The sequence below is a fragment of the Bos indicus x Bos taurus genome, chromosome 10 (assembly GCF_003369695.1).
Source record: "Bos indicus x Bos taurus breed Angus x Brahman F1 hybrid chromosome 10, Bos_hybrid_MaternalHap_v2.0, whole genome shotgun sequence".
Lineage (NCBI taxonomy): Eukaryota > Metazoa > Chordata > Mammalia > Artiodactyla > Bovidae > Bos > Bos indicus x Bos taurus.
The window spans coordinates 62462890-62480679 of record NC_040085.1 but is presented as its reverse complement, the minus strand read 5'-3'; the positions used below and the strand labels follow the sequence as shown (position 1 = coordinate 62480679).

The 17790-nt window shown below is 41.5% G+C and overlaps 1 protein-coding gene across 1 annotated transcript in view; it reads right to left on the bottom strand.

The window, feature by feature from the left end:
• Positions 1 to 17790, bottom strand: part of PELI2 (pellino E3 ubiquitin protein ligase family member 2) — a 199534-nt gene that overhangs the window by 60414 nt on the left and 121330 nt on the right. The gene's annotated exons all lie outside the window — the stretch shown is intronic.

The window sequence follows — 17790 nt, the reverse complement described above, 5'->3', positions numbered from 1 at the left end:
AACTCTGGGAACTGGTGATGGACAGGGAGGCCTGATGAGCGACTGAACTCAACTCACTCACACAGGACAGTCCACTGCACAGCAGCCGAGAATACATCACACAACCTCCCTGTGTTGCAACTCCTGGGGACAACAACAGCCACTTTAGAGAATTCCTGCAAGGCTGAAACAGTACCCTGTGAAAATACTGCTACTCAACCTTAGGAAGTGAAGTTGCTCAGTTGTGTCCAACTCTTTGCGACCCCATGGACAGTAGCCTGCACCAGGCTCCTCTGTCCATTGGATTTTCTAGGCAAGAGTACTGGAGTGGGTTGCCATTTCTTTCTCCAGGGAATCTTCCCGATCCAGGGATTGAACCCGGGTCTCCCGTATTGTAGACAGACGCTTTACCATCTGAGCCAGGACTTGACCTTAAGTCACTACCAAATTACAATGCTCTCAACTGTAAAGCCATCAATAACTATCCTACTTACCAGGATAACGCAAAGTAAGAAAATAAACTTGACTTTTTTTATTTCAAAGCTCTGTACAAAGATTATGCCACTATCTTGCTAGGAGGGTAATTCCAAGTGTGATGCTAAGAGGCACAGAAAGGTTAAGAAGTACACGTGTCAACTTCTGCCTAAGAAGCGAGCCTGTCAGTGACTTCGCAGGGCCAGCACACTACCTCCCTCTCCGCCCCCATGGGGACTGTGGACAGCTGAGTGTGGGCCACTGATGGTTCCCAACTGAACCCTTTTCTGGGGAAGGTCCCTTTTTGACCACCTAGTTCAGAAATGCCTGGAAGAGGATGCTCTTTCTCCATGAGCAGCCTGCAGCCCGTGACTAACAGAAAAGTTGGTGACTGTGGACCCATCCTTCAGGGCTCTGCAGGGACCAGGCTGAGGCTAGACCTTGGATAACAGCACCTTTTCTCAGGTTCTTTTCTGGCTCTCCCGCTCCCCTGGCTTCCTTATCTTTTCTTCTGACAGCAATTCCTCGAAAAACCATTATCCAGGCTTTGCATTTAAAGAACCTAATCTAGAGACCACTAATAACTTCCAGGATTGACTTGTCTGGCAGTGTGTTAGCAATGCTTCCAGGATGGCCCAGGCTTTCCTTAAAGTCCACAGCACAACAGACAGCACTCCCCAAGTCCAGCCAAGGCTGGTGGCCACTGGAAACAAGTCAGAAGCCGAGGTCTGGGCAGAGCACATAGTACTACAGCTGGGGTGGGATAAACCCTACTTAGAGCATCCTCGGAAAGGAAGACAGGCTGCTCCAAGTCCTGCAAGTGAAGGGGCCTTCTGTTCTCATGGAGAACATGAGACCTACCCCACTCCCCTGTGTAAAACATCCCTCTAATCTAGTCTGTTCACAGGAGTCAAACAAATCTCCCAGAAATGCTTCACCCACCCCAAAAGCATGACATCAAGGTTCACATATCTACATGGCCCAGAACAGCTGGTGACCACAGCGGGCACTCAGCGACCTGTGACTGAATGAGTCACTGCACACACACTAATGGACAGAGCAGTGGGAACACGCTCTCCGCCCTCTTTCCAGTCTCGACCCTCTGAATTCCCACAGAACTGAACACAGGCCATGCGCGTGCCGCAAATCCCCCTGTGTGGTTTTGGGTGTGTGTCTACATATTGCCTCCTCAAGGGAACAGGGGCCCCTTACTTCCTTGCAAGACAACCCTGGAGCCCTGATTATATGTCTAGCACCAAAATTAGTGCCGAGGTTATAAAAACTGAGTTAGACACAGTTCTTGTTCCTGTGTTACTCACATAGGACCATGCACCTAATAGATTGCTCCGAAAGTATGTGTTGAATTAAATTCACTGTGGGCTGGAAAGAGCTGGATGAGGATTCTGGGAGGAAGTGGTCCCTGAGTGGGATGCTGACACGGCAGGATGTAGACAGAATGAGGGAAAAAGGTATGTTGGGGGGAGGGGAAGGCACACATAGAGACAAGACTTGCAAACAAGAAAAAGCAAGCACTGCCATAGACAAATGTGTAATAACCTAAGTAAATGATATTAACAAATGGAGACAATGAACTTGCCAGGGTTGTGAACTTTTCTTTCTTCCCACACCCCCGTGGCCTGGGACAGAGTAAATGCTCCCTATTGTTTGGATTCTAGTAGATGTTGATTTTTTTTTTTTTTTTTTTTAGATGTTGATTTCTTAAACTTAGACTTCTCATATAGGAATTTCTGGCAAGTCAAAGATGCCCATATCAATCTTCTGAAACCAGGAAACACTTTTGAGCATCAAGTAATCCATCTCTCATGGCCACGTCACAGAATAACCAGAGGGATGAACTGATAAAAGTACTCAAGTCTTCCCATGAACGGCCCTGTAAAGCATGGACACTGAACTCAAGGCAACAGCTGGGAGAGAAAAGTGAGCATTTCATTTCTGAATTGGCAATTAGCCACGCTTAGGAGGTATTTGCTTAGAGGAAGACTCTCTTACAAAGTGGTCCTGTGATCACAGACCACTAGCAGTGACCAGCTCTCCTGTGGGCACCTAACCAACTGTTGTGAGTTTCAAACAACTAAGCCTCAGAATAATAGGTAGCAGCAACAGCTCTCTCGGGTCTCCACTCTGTTCCTAGTCCTCTCATCCTTTCAGTCAGCTTCCACTGTGATGGACACAGGTCCAAATTCCTGAGCCAGGCATTCAGGATGGTCCAGGGTTTGACCTTGCATCACCCTTTCAGGCCAACCTCCTGGTATGTGCCAGTCACCGGCCTTCCCTCTATTTTCCAGACCCTCCTGGGTTCTGGGCTTCTTCCACACCTCCTCACCTTGGCTGCTCGGCCTGGACACCCCTTTGCACAAATCACCCCTTAACAGAATAAGCCCTGGTTAAAGGCCATCTCTTGTGTGAAGCTTTCCAAGTCTCTCTTGATGATCAGAATGAACTGCTCCTTCTGCTGGGCAGTTATTTTATTTCTCTGTGCTTCACTTCCTTCGACTAGAGAAAATGGGAAGAATGATCTGTATTCCGTCACTTCAGAGCTTTTGAAAGGTTCAAATGAGGTTCTGTATGTGGTTCTAACCTCTAAAGTCTTAAAGAGCTGAAGGATGAATAAAAATGTGCACAGAACTTCATGTTCTCATTGTTTACTATGTTCAGCGCAGCCTCATTTTTAGTTGGCTCATACGCCATGTTTGCTGCATACTAATAGCATAGAAGAGACTCAAAATTATTTTTGTACTCTATTTCACATTCATGCAACTGCTTTTAATGGTCTAAATCAACCCAATATTCTGAAAATACATCTTAACCGATTATATTAAATTTGATCTTGCAAAGTTTCCAAATGGAGCATCAACACTGATGTCAGTTCTGTGGCAGCTAGCCTAAGTGAATCAAAATAGCATTCATACTTGCTGTGTGTGTGCAATGAAACTGTGGGCATTTTTAGATGTTTTTCAGACATTTCCCAAATTATAGACATCTGTTGTTTATATTTCAAGTTTCCCCAAATAGAGAGTAAAGTAGCATCCTTCCAGACTGGGTAGCAAAGATGACTCACTAAATGACTACTTTCTTAACAGGATTTCATAAAGGCATCTGATAAGGTCTGTAATGACATTTTTATGCATACAGTGGAGAAATGTTAGAAAATATAACTGGGTGAGTGACTATGCTTAGAAGATCAGTTTCGACCTAACAGAAGCCCTCTGGTGGCAACTATAGAATTCTGTCCTAATCTTTGCTGAATTCAATCTTTTTTTTTTTAATCCAAAAATTTCAAGATGTAATGGAGAGGTGGTTGACTACAATAACAAAAATGAAGCAAAATGAAAGTCAGTGAAGCCACTGAAAGTGTCAAAATCTATCCAATAACAAGACATTATAAAAACAGGTCAAATCTAACAAGATAAAATATTCTGAAAAAGACAAATGTAAATTTCTATGTGTAGGTTCAGACAATCAAGTCTCATGAATAAGGGTATGTATACCACTGCCCTCCACACTGTTATTTGTAATAGCAAGAAGACAACATAAATATTCATCAACAAGGGAATGGTTAAACATATTAACTGAATAGAGTATACTGTGCAGCTCTAAGATGGAGAAGGCAATGGCACCCCACTCCAGTACTCTTGCCTGGAAAATCCCATGGACGGAGGAGCCTGGTAGGCGGCAGTCCATGGGGTCGCACAGAGTCAGACACGACTGAGCGACTTCACTTTCACTTTTCACTTTCATGCATTGGAGAAGGAAATGGCGACCCACTCCAGTGTTCTTGCCTGGAGAATCCCAGGGACGGAGGAGCCTGGTGGGCTGCCGTCTATGGGGTCACACAGAGTCGGACACGACTGAAGTGACTTAGCAGCAGCAGCTCTAAGAAGAAAAAAACTATAGGAAGCCTAAATATAATGATATGGAAGAATGTATGGATAAATCTGGGTGTGAAAAAAACAGGTTGAGGATATTATACACAGATTGTTGGTGCATATTTCTTTTTTTATAGTTGAGTATTTCCTTGCATATTCACACACACACACACCATACTTTCTTTACCCATTCTATCAGTGGACGCCGAGGCTGTTTCCATGTTCTGGTTATTGGAAATTATGCTGAGTGAACATGGGGGTGTAGATTTCTCTTCAGAAAAGTGACTTCTTTACCTTTCGATACATACCCAGAAGCTAGGATTGTTAAGTCATATGTTACTTAAACGTTTAATTTTTTGAGCATCTTCCATACTGCTTCCCATAGGGGCTGCACCAGTTCACATCTCCACCAACAGTACACAAGGGGTCCTTTCTCTTCAACCTTGCCCACACTGGTTACCTCTTGTCTTTTTGACGACAGTCATTCAAACAGGTGTGAAGTGATATCTCATTGTGGTTTTGACTTGCATTTCCCTGATGATTAGTGATGTTGAGCATCTTTTCATCTACCCATTGGCCAAGTGTCCGTCCTTGGAAAAATGTCCATTCAGGTCCTCTGCCTATCTATTCATTGGGGTATTAGTCTTCCCGCTTTTGAGTTGTATGAATTCCTTATATATTTTGGAGATTAACCCCTTCTCTGATACATGGTTTGCAAATATTCTCCCCCATTTTGTAGACTGCCTCTTCATTCTGTTGACTGTTTCTCTTGCCTTGCACAAACTTTTTAGTTTGATACAGTCCCATGCGTTTGCTCTTGTTGCTTGGGCTTTTGGTATCATTTTCAAAAATTGTTGCCAAGACAAGGTAAGGAGGTTTTCCCTTATGTCTTCTCCTAGGAGTTTTATGGTTTCAGTCTTATGTTTAAGTCTTTAATCTATTTGAGATAAGTTTTATGGGTTATGATTGAGTCTAGTTTTTCTCTTTTATTCCTGCATGTGGCTATCCATTTTTTTTATCTTCTCTCAGTTAAGTACTCTTGACTTTCTTGTCAAACATTAGTTGACTGTACATACGTTATATATGTTTATTTTCATATATAAGAATTTGCTTGTATTTGTCTTTGTCTATATAAGAGCAACTAACACTTGAGCTCTTACTATATTCCAGACACTATTCTATATGTCCTTTATATATATTGTCTTGTTCAATCCTTATAATGGAACAGGTACATAGTCATATTTAGGTACTAAAGTTAAGCAGTAGATCAACAATGTAAAAAGGCAATCACATTTCACACTACCAGCAGAATTCTTGGGGTGGGGAAAGATTCAAACATTTAATGTTAATGTTTTAATGCTTAAATGTTTTCAGAAAGGAAGTAGTACTTCTTTAATTCACAAGGTGGCATGTGGCTGAGGCAGTAAGTATAAGAGAGGTTGTTAATGTAAGTTAATGGTGCAATGAAATAATAAAAAGAAACAGGACATGCATCTTTGCTACTTCCTGGGGAAGTTACCTTGAGTAACTTACTTAACATCTGGTCTGTTTCTTATCAGTCTGCTGTTGATAATCAAGCCTACTTGCAAAGTTCTATGGGTTAAATAACAGGACCATGCCAAGCCCACATTTCCTGGCATGCAGTTGACCTCCCTCAGTAAACACTGCTTCTTACATAACACAGTAACTATCCTAAACAATGCAGGTGGACCACAACTGTCCTGAAGAATATTCAAATGCAAAGACACAGAAGGTAATGGGAAGCAGACAGAAAGAATTCCAAGGACTGGAGCAACCAGCCCTAGAAGTGATGTCTTAGTGGAAGAGTAGTCAGTCAGTTCAGTTCAGTCGCTCAGTCGTGTCCGACTCTTTGCGACCCCATGAATCACAGCACACCAGGCCTCCCTGTCCATCACCAACTCCCAGAGTTCACTCAGACTCACATCCATCGAGTCAGTGATGCCATCCAGCCATCTCATCCTCTGTCGTCCCCTTCTCCTCCTGCCCCCAATCCCTCCCAGCATCAGAGTCTTTTCCAATGAGTCAACTCTTTGCAAAGTACTGGAGTTTCAGCTTTAGCATCATTCCTTCCAAAGAAATCCCAGGGCGAACTCAGATGACCATTATATCTACTACTGCGGGCAGGAATCCCTCAGAAGAAATAGAGAAGTCATCATGGTCAACAAAAGAGTCTGAAATGCAGTACTTGGATGCAATCTCAAAAATGACAGAATGATCTCTGTTTGTTTCCAAGGCAAACCATTCAATATCACAGTAATCCAAGTCTATGCCCCAACCAGTAACGCTGAAGAAGCTGAAGTTGAATGGTTCTATGAAGACCTACAAGATCTTTTAGAACTAACACCCAAAAAAGATGTCCTTTTCATTATAGGGGACTGGAATGCAAAAGTAGGAAGTCAAGAAACACCTGGAGTAACAGGCAAATTTGGCCTTGGAATATGGAATGAAGCAGGGCAAAGACTAACAGAGTTTTGCCAAGAAAATGCACTGGTCATAGCAAACACCCTCTTCCAACAACACAAGAGAAGATTCTACACATGGACATCACCAGATGGTCAACACCAAAATCAGACTGATTATCTTCTTTGCAGCCAAAGATGGAGAAGCTCTATACAGTCAACAAAAATAAGACCAGGAGCTGACTGTGGCTCAGATCATTAACTCCTTATTACCAAATTCAGACTTAAATTGAAGAAAGTAGGGAAAACCACTAGACCATTCAGGTATGACCTAAATCAAATCCCTTATGATTATACAGTGGATGTGAGAAATAGATTTAAGGGCCTAGATCTGATAGATAGAGTGCCTGATGAACTATGGAATGAGGTTTTTGTACAGGAGACAGGGATCAAGACCATCCCCAAGAAAAAGAAATGCCAAAAAGCAAAATGGCTGTCTGGGGAGGCCTTACAAATAGCTGTGAAAAGAAGAGAAGCGAAAAGCAAAGGAGAAAAGGAAAGATATAAGCATCTGAATGCAGAGTTCCAAAGAATAGCAAGAAGAGATAAGAAAGCCTTCCTCAGTGATCAATGCAAAGAAATAGAGGAAAACAACAGAATGGGAAAGACTAGAGATCTCTTCAAGAAAATCAGAGATACCAAAGGAACATTTCATGCAAAGATGGGCTCGATAAAGGACAGAATGTTATGGACCTAATAGAAGCAGAAGATATTAAGAAGAGGTGGCAAGAATACACAGAAGAACTGTACAAAAAAGATCTTCACGACCCAGATAATCATGATGGTGTGATCACTGACCTAGAGCCAGACATCCTGGAATGTGAAGTCAAGTGGGCCTTAGAAAGCATCACTATGAACAAAGCTAGTGGAGGTGATGGAATTCCAGTTGAGCTATTCCAAATCCTGAAAGATGATGCTGTGAAAGTGCTGCACTCAATATACCAGCAAATTTGGAAAACTCAGCAGTGGCCACAGGACTGGAAAAGGTCAGTTTTCATTCCAATCCCAAAGAAAGGCAATGCCAAAGAATGCTCAAACTACCGCACAATTGCTCTCATCTCACACGCTAGTAAAGTAATGCTCAAAATTCTCCAAGCCAGGCTTCAGCAATATGTGAACCGTGAACTTCCTGATGTTCAAGCTGGTTTTAGAAAAGGCAGAGGAACCAGAGATCAAATTGCCAACATCTGCTGGATCATGGAAAAAGCAAGAGAGTTCCAGAAAAACATCTATTTCTGCTTTATTGACTATGCCAAAGCCTTTGAGTGTGTGGATCACAATAAACTGTGGAAAATTCTGAAAGAGATGGGAATACCAGACCACCTGACCTGCCTCTTGAGAAATCTGTATGCAGGTCAGGAAGCAACAGATAGAACTGGACATGGAACAACAGATTGGTTCCAAATAGGAAAAGGAGTACATCAAGGCTGTATATTGGAAGAGTAGTAGTTGACTTTAAATAATTAATGGGCTACACATATCAACAATCTCAGATATGCAGATGATACCACCCTAATGGCAGAAAGTGAAGAGGAACTAAAGAGCCTGTTCATGAGGGTGAAAGAGGAGAGTGAAAAAAGCTGGCTTAAAACTCAACATTCAAAAAACTAAATCATGGCATCCAGTCCTATCACTTCATGGCAAATAGAAGGGGAAAAAGTGGAAACAGTGACAGACTTTATTTTCTTGGGCTCCAAAACCACTGCAGATGGTGACTGCAGCTATGAAATTAAAAGATGTTTGCTCTTTGGAAGGAAAAGATCTATATAGTCAAAGCTATGGTTTTTCTAGTATTCATGTACAGATATGAAAGTTAGACCATAAAGTAGGCTGACCACCGAAGAATTGATGCTTTCAAATTGAGAGTCTCTTGGACCCTAAGGAGATCAAACCATTCAATCTTAAAGGAAATCAACCCTGAATATCCACTGGAAGGACTGATGATGAAGCTCTAATACTTTGGCCACCTGAGTGAAGAGTCAACTCACTGGAAAAGACCTTGATGCTGGGAAAGACTGAGCTGGAAAGACTGAGCAGAGAAGGGGACAGCAGAGGATGAGAGGTTAGATAACATCACTGGCTCAAAGGACGTGAATTTGAGCAAATTCCGAGAGATAATGGAGGCCATGGAAGGACTCCAGGGAAGACTGGAGTGCTGCAGTCCAAGACGGTCACAAAGAGTCGGACGTGACTTAGTGACTGAACCACAAGTTTTCCTGGCTTTTTTGACGAAAATCAGCATATGCTAGTAAAGAGTCAAATTCCTGCTGATCAAATTGTCAAGGCCATCATCCAGTTTCTAAAATCGTCAGTATCTTATTTCTGTCATTGATCAGGAAGAGAGACTAAATTAGAAAAGAAAAAATACTTGTATGATATGCCACCTCATCCAAATGAAGTCATAGAAATGGTGTTTGCTCACAATAGGATTATGAACAAAGACTTTATTTCATATCTTATCTCATAAAAGATAAGCTAGCAACAGCTAGCAAAATTCAACATAAAAAAGCTGAGATATTGCTGAATGTTTCTTTGTAGAGCCCAGTAGGAAAGACACATTCAGTGATGAAGCTTTCATCACTCTTTTGGTGGAAAAGGGAAATGAGGGCCAGCATCCACATAGCCACATCTTCCCAGCTGCTTACTCAGCTGGTGCTCTGCCATTAGGAATGTTAAGGGACCCCCTGACTGACATCAGAGCTCACAAAATAAGCATCTAAAAAACTCTCTAAAAACTCCTGAACCCTTCTCCCTGATATATGTTATCAGATATATGCTAAGGACTGACTTGTACCCTGTATATCAGTGATTTCAACAAGCTATAAAGTAAAATATTCACCCCCCACACACAAGATGACTTTCCCGTACCACTGACGTTATGTGACAGGCAACAGCAGCAATTGATATAGTGATTTCGCCAAAAGCTTGTCCCTCTTTCTCGAGTATATTTGCCATCAGCTTCGAGGCTGATGTTGCAGACTACTCGGCAAATCTGCCTTGGCTATGACGAATGGAATTCTGAACCATGCCTCCGAGGTATTCTATTCTGGGCCCTTAGCGACAACATTCATCAATTTCACCCTGAAAACAGTATTGTATACTTGATCTGGGAAGACACAACTGGCTTACTAGGAAAGGCCACTGTACTTTGCCTGAAAATGACTCAAAAGTGTTGAGCGTTTCATGTCACTATTTGACAAAGTTTCATAACAGAGAAAGCACTGGAGACTGTGGACAAAAAAATGATCTGCCAAGTAAAATTCAATTTTCAGACAGTCATTGTGCTCCTTTCTGCTCACAATTTTTCTTTTTCTGTCATTTGAGTAAAACTATCAACCTGGCAGATTCACATTCTATAATTACACTGGGTTTCTGGTCGCTATTGATGTTTATGATGTTATTCTGAGCTGTGGTATTTCATTCCTATTTCTGTCACTCCTTTCATTTTTCAATGAATTGCTTCTAAATTACTGGTCCATTTTTGTGAACTGAATAAAGAAGACAACAGTGTAATAGCAGAAAATAAAAAAGTTAACTAAATAAAAAACTATTAATATAAAATAACGTACAACTGTATGCTATGTGCCATACACTAGTTGAAAGATTTTACCTATTTAATATATTAACTGATTCACTCTTCACAATCACTTTAGGAAGGAGGCAGTATTATCATCACTGTTTTATAGATGGGGAAACTTGGGTGTGTCTTCACTTGCCCAAGGTCACAAAGAACCAGGATGTGGGACCAGGCAGTCCAACTCCAGAGCCTGTATTTTCCCCATAATATGTTCCTTCTCAAATAGGAGAAAAGAAACTTGCAGAGATCAGGGCTTGTCAGAATAAGATGAATGCACTGATGCAGTCCTTGTAACCCAAGAGTATTCCTTAGAAAGAGTATGTTAAACAAGCCTGCCCTAAGAAGCTTGCATAGCTCCTTGAGGAATCTCACTACGATAAAGCCGCCCCACCTACCCCAGAGACAAAATCCGGTCATAGAAGTCATCAACAAAGGCTTGAAAGATTGCTTTCCATCCTGTCTCAAGTCACACCAGGGTGGAAATTCCACAGGCTTTCTCGGCAAGTTGGTTCAGTGTGACATGACCTACCGAGGTACTCTCTCTCGGTTTTCAGTTACATGTTAGTTTTGACTTCCTATTTTGCAAGATGAGCCTTTAACTTTCTCAGCCAGATTTCCCTTGTTCATCTTGCTAATATAAAGTAATTTTTTATTAAATATTCACTGTCATGGTTATGACTATCTACATAATATCCACAGCTGGGTCTATAGTATATGAGTATAAATATTTATAGACTTCATATATATATATACAATGAATATATTTCTTTTCTTCCATATTTCTGTCATAGGGCAGTTGCTCAACTGGAACGAAAGAACAAGGTTTGTCTGTGCCTGCTGGGCCCGTTTAATCTGGAGGCACATGCATTTTCCTGAATCATTTCTTTGTAGTTTTCTCCCCACTACTGTTTTCTGGAACTCACGTTAGTTAAGGGTTGGACTCATAAGTTGACTGATTGGTTCCCAAGTGTTTTTTCTTTTCCTCCTCACTGTTCTTCACCTTCACCTTGATCTTACTATCACTGAAAGCTGCTTTAGCCTCTGGTTACCAAATACTTAGTTATTAGTTCTTTCTTTCTTATAGGCCGAGCTCTGAGTAATCAAGAGTCTCATCTGTTTTGTTGAAGGGGACAGAATTCTGAAACTTGGCAGCTGGTAGGTCTTTTTCTCTAGGTCTGGTAGGTTTCCTCAGAGAAGAATCCTCAGATTTCCTGGCTGATGTTACTGGTCTCACTTCTACTGTTTTAGAAACCGAGAGAAGGAAGACAACAGAAGATCTTACTATTCAGCATGTGAGCATTCACTTGATCCCCAATTTTCAATAAGGTACCATTTTCCTGCTCTTAGCAAACACTTCCAAAAAGACCAGGGGCCTTTCCTCTAGCCGGATACATTCCTCCCCATAATGATTAGGGGCCATGATCACTACCCAAGTGGACCCTGATGACGGGCTGTGGTCACCATCACATCCTGACATACTTCTGTGACTTTGAGTGTCAGGGGGCAAAGGATGGACTTAGTCCCTCTTCTCCGAAGAGGCCTCTAGACTCTCTACAAGCAATCCTTCTCCAGCAACTCTTAAACTCCAAATACCAGTATTTCCTCCCTAAAAAAAAGGTTGACTACTCAGCTTCACCAGACACTCCGAGATGCCCCTGACTGTACACATCCCACAGCCCAAATCTTGTGCCCAGAAATGGCTCCTGTGCTGTGGGATGGAAGACTTCTTACCACCCTGTCCTTGTGCCCTGCTCTGTCCTGGAATAAAGAGATTTTTCCTGCTGCTACAGAACAGGCACATGTTTTACATTACTTTTTAAAAAAATTTAAACTATAAATACATGGTTTTAAGAAAAATAACTACAGGGACTTCAGTAGTCTTCTTGCAGTCCAGTGGTTAGGACTCCACACTTTCACTGTCAGGGACTCAGGTTTGATCCCTGGTTGGGGAACTAAGATCCCACAAGCTGCATGGCATGACCAAAAAATAAAGAGAGCTTAAAATAGAGAAAAGAACTACAAAACCATCTGGCAAGTAGGGTATGTTATAATCTAGAGAAGAATTTCATAGGACAGATGCATAGTATAAATGATGCTGCTACACATGTTCAGAGAGATCATCCATAGGAAGCCCAAAGAGGGCACAGTTCCCAACCGCAAAGGTCAGTAATGAAAATTTGCCCGGCACGCCCCAATCTGTAGCTTCTCCCTTTCTCCTTGGCTGCCTTCTTGAGTTGGCATTCAAACTCATGCTTAGGACTTGCCTGTCTTAACTTTATCTTGACCCTCATCTCCATCTGCTTATCACTCTATACTAAGATCTTGAAGGCAACCACAAAGAGTAATCTTCTTGCATTCTAAGACTTCATTAACCCCTCACTCATCAGTTCTCTAAAATGTGGCACACACTCCCATAATGCCAATGAAACTCTTCTTGCTAATACCAGTAACAACCTTGTCCACACTTTCAGCACCATCCTTGTCTCCAATCTCCCCCTTACCCTAACATACCTGGACAATTACTGAGCTGGTCAATTTCACCTCCTTTACATCTCTGTGACCCATCCACTTCTCTCCATTATTTCACCACTGGATTACTCTAACAGACCTCCCCAGTTCAAGTCTTGCCCTCTGCACAGCACCTAGAATGACATTCCTAAAATGCAAATTTGACATCACATCCCTGCTTAAACTACTTTTGTGGCATCTCACTGCCCTTGAAATAATTTTCCAAATCATTATCATAGCTTATATAAAGCCTTCACGATCTGGCCCAATGGTAAGAATGAGAAATTGGTCATTCAGAGGGGTCAGGAGACTTGCTGCCACTGCCAGTTCCCCAGCCCTAGGACTAGAGTCTGAATCTAGGTCTTCATCTCTAAACCCCACCTCATTCTGCTCCTGGTGGATTAGTTCTTGCATTGTCTATTCCACACGATCCATCCTCCTTGTCATTTCTATTAAGAAATGGGACCAAGAGTTGATGACAGATAAAGAAATGTGGAGTTGGGGACTTGCTCAATGTCATCCATTTCCTCAGGGGCCCAGCATAGCTCACCCTGAGCTCTGTGCTCCATTTGCCCTTCTGTAGGGCTTCCCAAATCACAGGTGCAAACCAGGGTAGTTTCTCTCCACAGGTACGTACAGAGTTGGGGGAGGGGGACAGTGGGGGCGTGGGGGCCCCATCTACGGAGCACTGAACTCAGAAGACCTGGACTCCAGTCTACAAACTCTGTACAACTACTCAAGTCTTTCACTTGGCTGAATCTTGGTTTCTTCATTTGTTAAAAGGAGCTGCAATACGGTCACGTGTGCATGTGCGTGTGTGTACACACAGGGTAAATGTAATGCTTATTCTGCCTCTCAGAGCTCTTGTGGAAATCAAGGGAGAAGAGAAACAGGAAAGGACTCGACACATATGCTATTAGTATAACAAAGGCAGGTTTAAAAGTAAAAGTCTAGGGTATGCTTAACCAAAGAGGGCATTACCACATTCCTGTTTGCTCTTTAAAAAGTCAGTTCTCACCTGTCACATAGGAGGAAGACCTAAGTCAGGCTTTCTCCTGTAAGGTGATCAAGAATTCTAAAATGGCAGCTATGCTAAGATACTCTCTTCTTGAAGACTATTTCCCTATTCTCAATTCCAAAGAAAGAACATATGAATATTGCTTCTTTTCTAGATTATCTAAAACTGATTAAGGCCACTGTTGTGCAATTCTGAAACTATACAGACCACGGTGAGCAGTAACTATCACTTGCGGTTTAATAACGTTGCCAAGTTTTCATCATTTTAGCCCTTTTATGAAGAGGATTTTCTACTTTAAGATAAAATCCCCAGGTGACTGACACATGATAGCATAAAAAGTCCTCTTCAAAAAATAGGTGATACGATTTAGCGTTAATTCATGCTTCCAACCAAAATCAATGAGAAAACATTTTTCACCATTAACAATGAAGCACGCTTAATTTATTGCTTGAGTTGCTTTAATCACTTGGAAGGAAGCTTTCAGCTACCTTCCTAAATAGTTGCTTTTCTAATCTCTCATCTCTAGGCAAGGATTTTCTCCTCCTAGTTCACCGAACAAATCCTTTCCTAGCAAAGGTATTTCCTTAAAATAACTGTTAACCCACAAATCCTCCTGGTTAACATCTTTGTCAAACATGTTCCCAGGCACTGAAACTGCCATGGTTGGCTTTCAGACACATGCTGCATGTCCCTGTATAATTAGTTTCATGAATCAGCTTAATAACTGATTAATTAGACCCCAAATTGATTGTCTGAAATTTAGAAGGTATCTTGTCAGACATTTAACCACGGTCAATCTACACAAAACTAACAAGCCTCACAGTCCAAAGTCAGGAAATCACAACAGAAAAAAGATGGATCAAGGTTTTATTTCGAGAAGAGCAAAATAACTGTAGAGATGGATTAAAAACTGGAACATCTTTAACGGCTACCACCCCTGCTGGCACAGTGTTCTAAAAATATTTATGACGAGAACCTAAATTATAAGTAATAGATTTTTTGTTATATTATGTACTAGAAGGCCAAAATCAGCAGAAATCTAATTAATGCAGTCACTATAAAATAGTAATTGACATCATACATTGGATAAAATGAAATTTTAAGAACTTTAATCTCTTCCTTTAAATTAAGGATAGTAAATGAAACTCCTCTGTAAAATATTTTTTAAGAGTCACTGTAACTGCAAGAGGCATATTATTAATTCAGTAGATTTAGTTATTAATTATAAGTGAATAACTTCTACAGACAGAATTGAATGGCGACATATCAGGTCAATGTGCTAGGGTTTTAAACCAACAACTGAAGAATTTTTGTTTCCTAGATTATTTTCCATTCAAGGAAATTATTCTTAAGATAAATAAAATAATATCAGGGTTTATTTACTATGCCCATTCCAAAAGGAATTACCTTTTTAAAGTGCACATTATCCAATCTTTCAGGATAAATAAGATCTGGCTGAAAACAGTTTGCATGAAAAAGATCAGGGTGAGGAGCAGGAGGAAGCGAGAGTGGGGAGGGAAGAACTGATCATTAGCTGAGTGAATCGGAATGAATCTGGTGATAGAGCTACTACAGAAAGCCACAGAGAGTGGCTAGGAGTCCACCCATGATCAGGCGATCCTGAGAATATCTGATACAGTTCTGAATACGCAATGCCTGAGGAGCTGACAAACTAGATCCCAAGTAGAGATATCAACAATCCTGATGTTTGGGGATGCAGATCTCAGATCATGCCACATGAAAAAGGGAGATTTACCTTGTCTTGCTTCAAGGAGCAGAATATTAAGCAACGGGAGAATTAAAGAGAGCTAGAATTTAGTTTCGTGGAAGAAAAAAGGATCTAAACATCAGACTTGTCTGAACGGAATGGGATTCTAAACAAGCGGTGAGCAATGAATGTTAAAGTGGGGTCTGGATGCCTGTCTGACAAGATTCTATAAAACGGATGTCAGGTCCCGCAGTGGCAAATACACCGGTGAAACTGAGAAAGGTTCAAAGCAGTATTAAGAAACAACTGAGAGCTTTATCCATTTCCAGCGGTTTGTCCAAGTCATTGCTCTGAGTGATTTTCACCCTGAAACCCAAAAATACTGGGGAAAGCATTAAAAAATAGCTAGATATGACCTGATTGGCTAGTAAGGCATATTGGAAGCCAAAGATTAAGTGAAAGCAGGAGACTCAAGCGTCGCTGGTTCGATCCCTGAGTCAGAAAGATCTCCTGGAATAGGAAATGACACTCCACTCCAGTACTCTTGCCTGGAAAATTCCACAGGCTGCAAAGATTTGGACTCGACTAAGCGTCTGAGCACACACACACGCACAAGGAGGAGACTAGAAGTGGCTTCTATCTTGGGCGCAAATGCTGGTCTGGGTGGACTTCCGCTTTTGCTTTCACAGTCTCACAGTGGTGCTAGAGGCAGGGAAAAACAAAACAAAAACCTCCCAGAAGGAACATCTTTTGGGACAAACCAGAGGAGCACACCCTCAGTGTTTGCTAGAAGTAAACTGATACTTCAGAACTACAAAGACAATTGCCTGCCTCAAATCTTGGTGCTCAGTGAAGAGAGGAGATTCCTGTACCTCCAAGAATTCAGAACCACAAATCAGGCTTTATACAAATTTGTGGCAGAAATAACTTGAGCTCCAAAACACCTCAAGCTGAGAGCTGAGTTTCCAGGAATTCTGAGGGTTGGAGAGGACTCCATTCATCTGGGAGAAGCAAAGGCAATTGCTCTCTTGGGAAATTCACCCTCAACTCTGATGGCAGAAAATTCCCACAGATAGAATCCAAGGATTATGAACTCACAGTGAAAACTCAAAAAACAAAACAAAACAAAAAAACTCCAACAACACACAAAGACACCATGAGTTAAGAGCTAGCAAAGACAACAGAGAGTCAGAATTACAAAAGCTTTAGCTACTGCATTTGTCAAAAACAGAATTGAAGCAGAAGACATGTATAAACATGTACCACCATATACACGATACTCTAAGCTGGCCAGGATTCTGCATAGGCTGAGTCTCATTCATTCTTCAAAAGCATCTATTAGAACTGCTGTAAAAGTTAATACTTACAGCATAATCAAAACCTGAGCATCAAAGTCTCTTCCTGGTAACCATTAGACTAGCTTATTTCTGTACAAAGAGTTGCTAGAACAAGGCTGTGTAAGTTCTTGTCTATACACGCCTGTATACACGTGTTTTACCTTTTTTAAGTGGACCAGTTTTAGTCTTTATTGAATTTGTTACAATATTGCTTCTGTTTTAGGGTTTGGTTTTTTTCAGCCACAAGGCATGTAGGCTCTTAGCTCCCTGACCAAGGATCGAACCCCCACCCCCTGCATTGGAAGGCAAGGTCTCAGTCACTGGACCACCAGTGAAGTCCTGAACGTGTATTTTAAATCAACAAGTATGCTTATTCTGAAACATCCCAGCATAGGCAGAAGTGGTCAAACTTAGAAACTGATTCTATAAAAACTGACAAAAGAGTTAAGAAAAAATTACAAGAAATACAAAACATGTTAGAGTGATACCTGAATTCTGCAGCAGCTGCTGCCACTTGGAAATTCTCATCCTCACGCTAAACTCATTTGCCACTTTTACTGTCAAAGGCAATCGAGGAATAAGTGGGAAATGGTCACTGGTATGGGTTCCACGTCAGAGTCTTCAGCTAATGGAATGTGGAACTAAAACAAAACCAAACACTGGGAAATTTCAGAGAGGTTAACTCAAGTTTAAAGTGGACTCTCCATTACCCAATGCTTTCCTTCGCTCTCGACTTTAATGCTAATGTGCATCTATAGAACGTGTGTCAGGTAAAGTCATCCAAGGACAGCAGCATTCTCGTTCCACTGGTTTCAATGACCC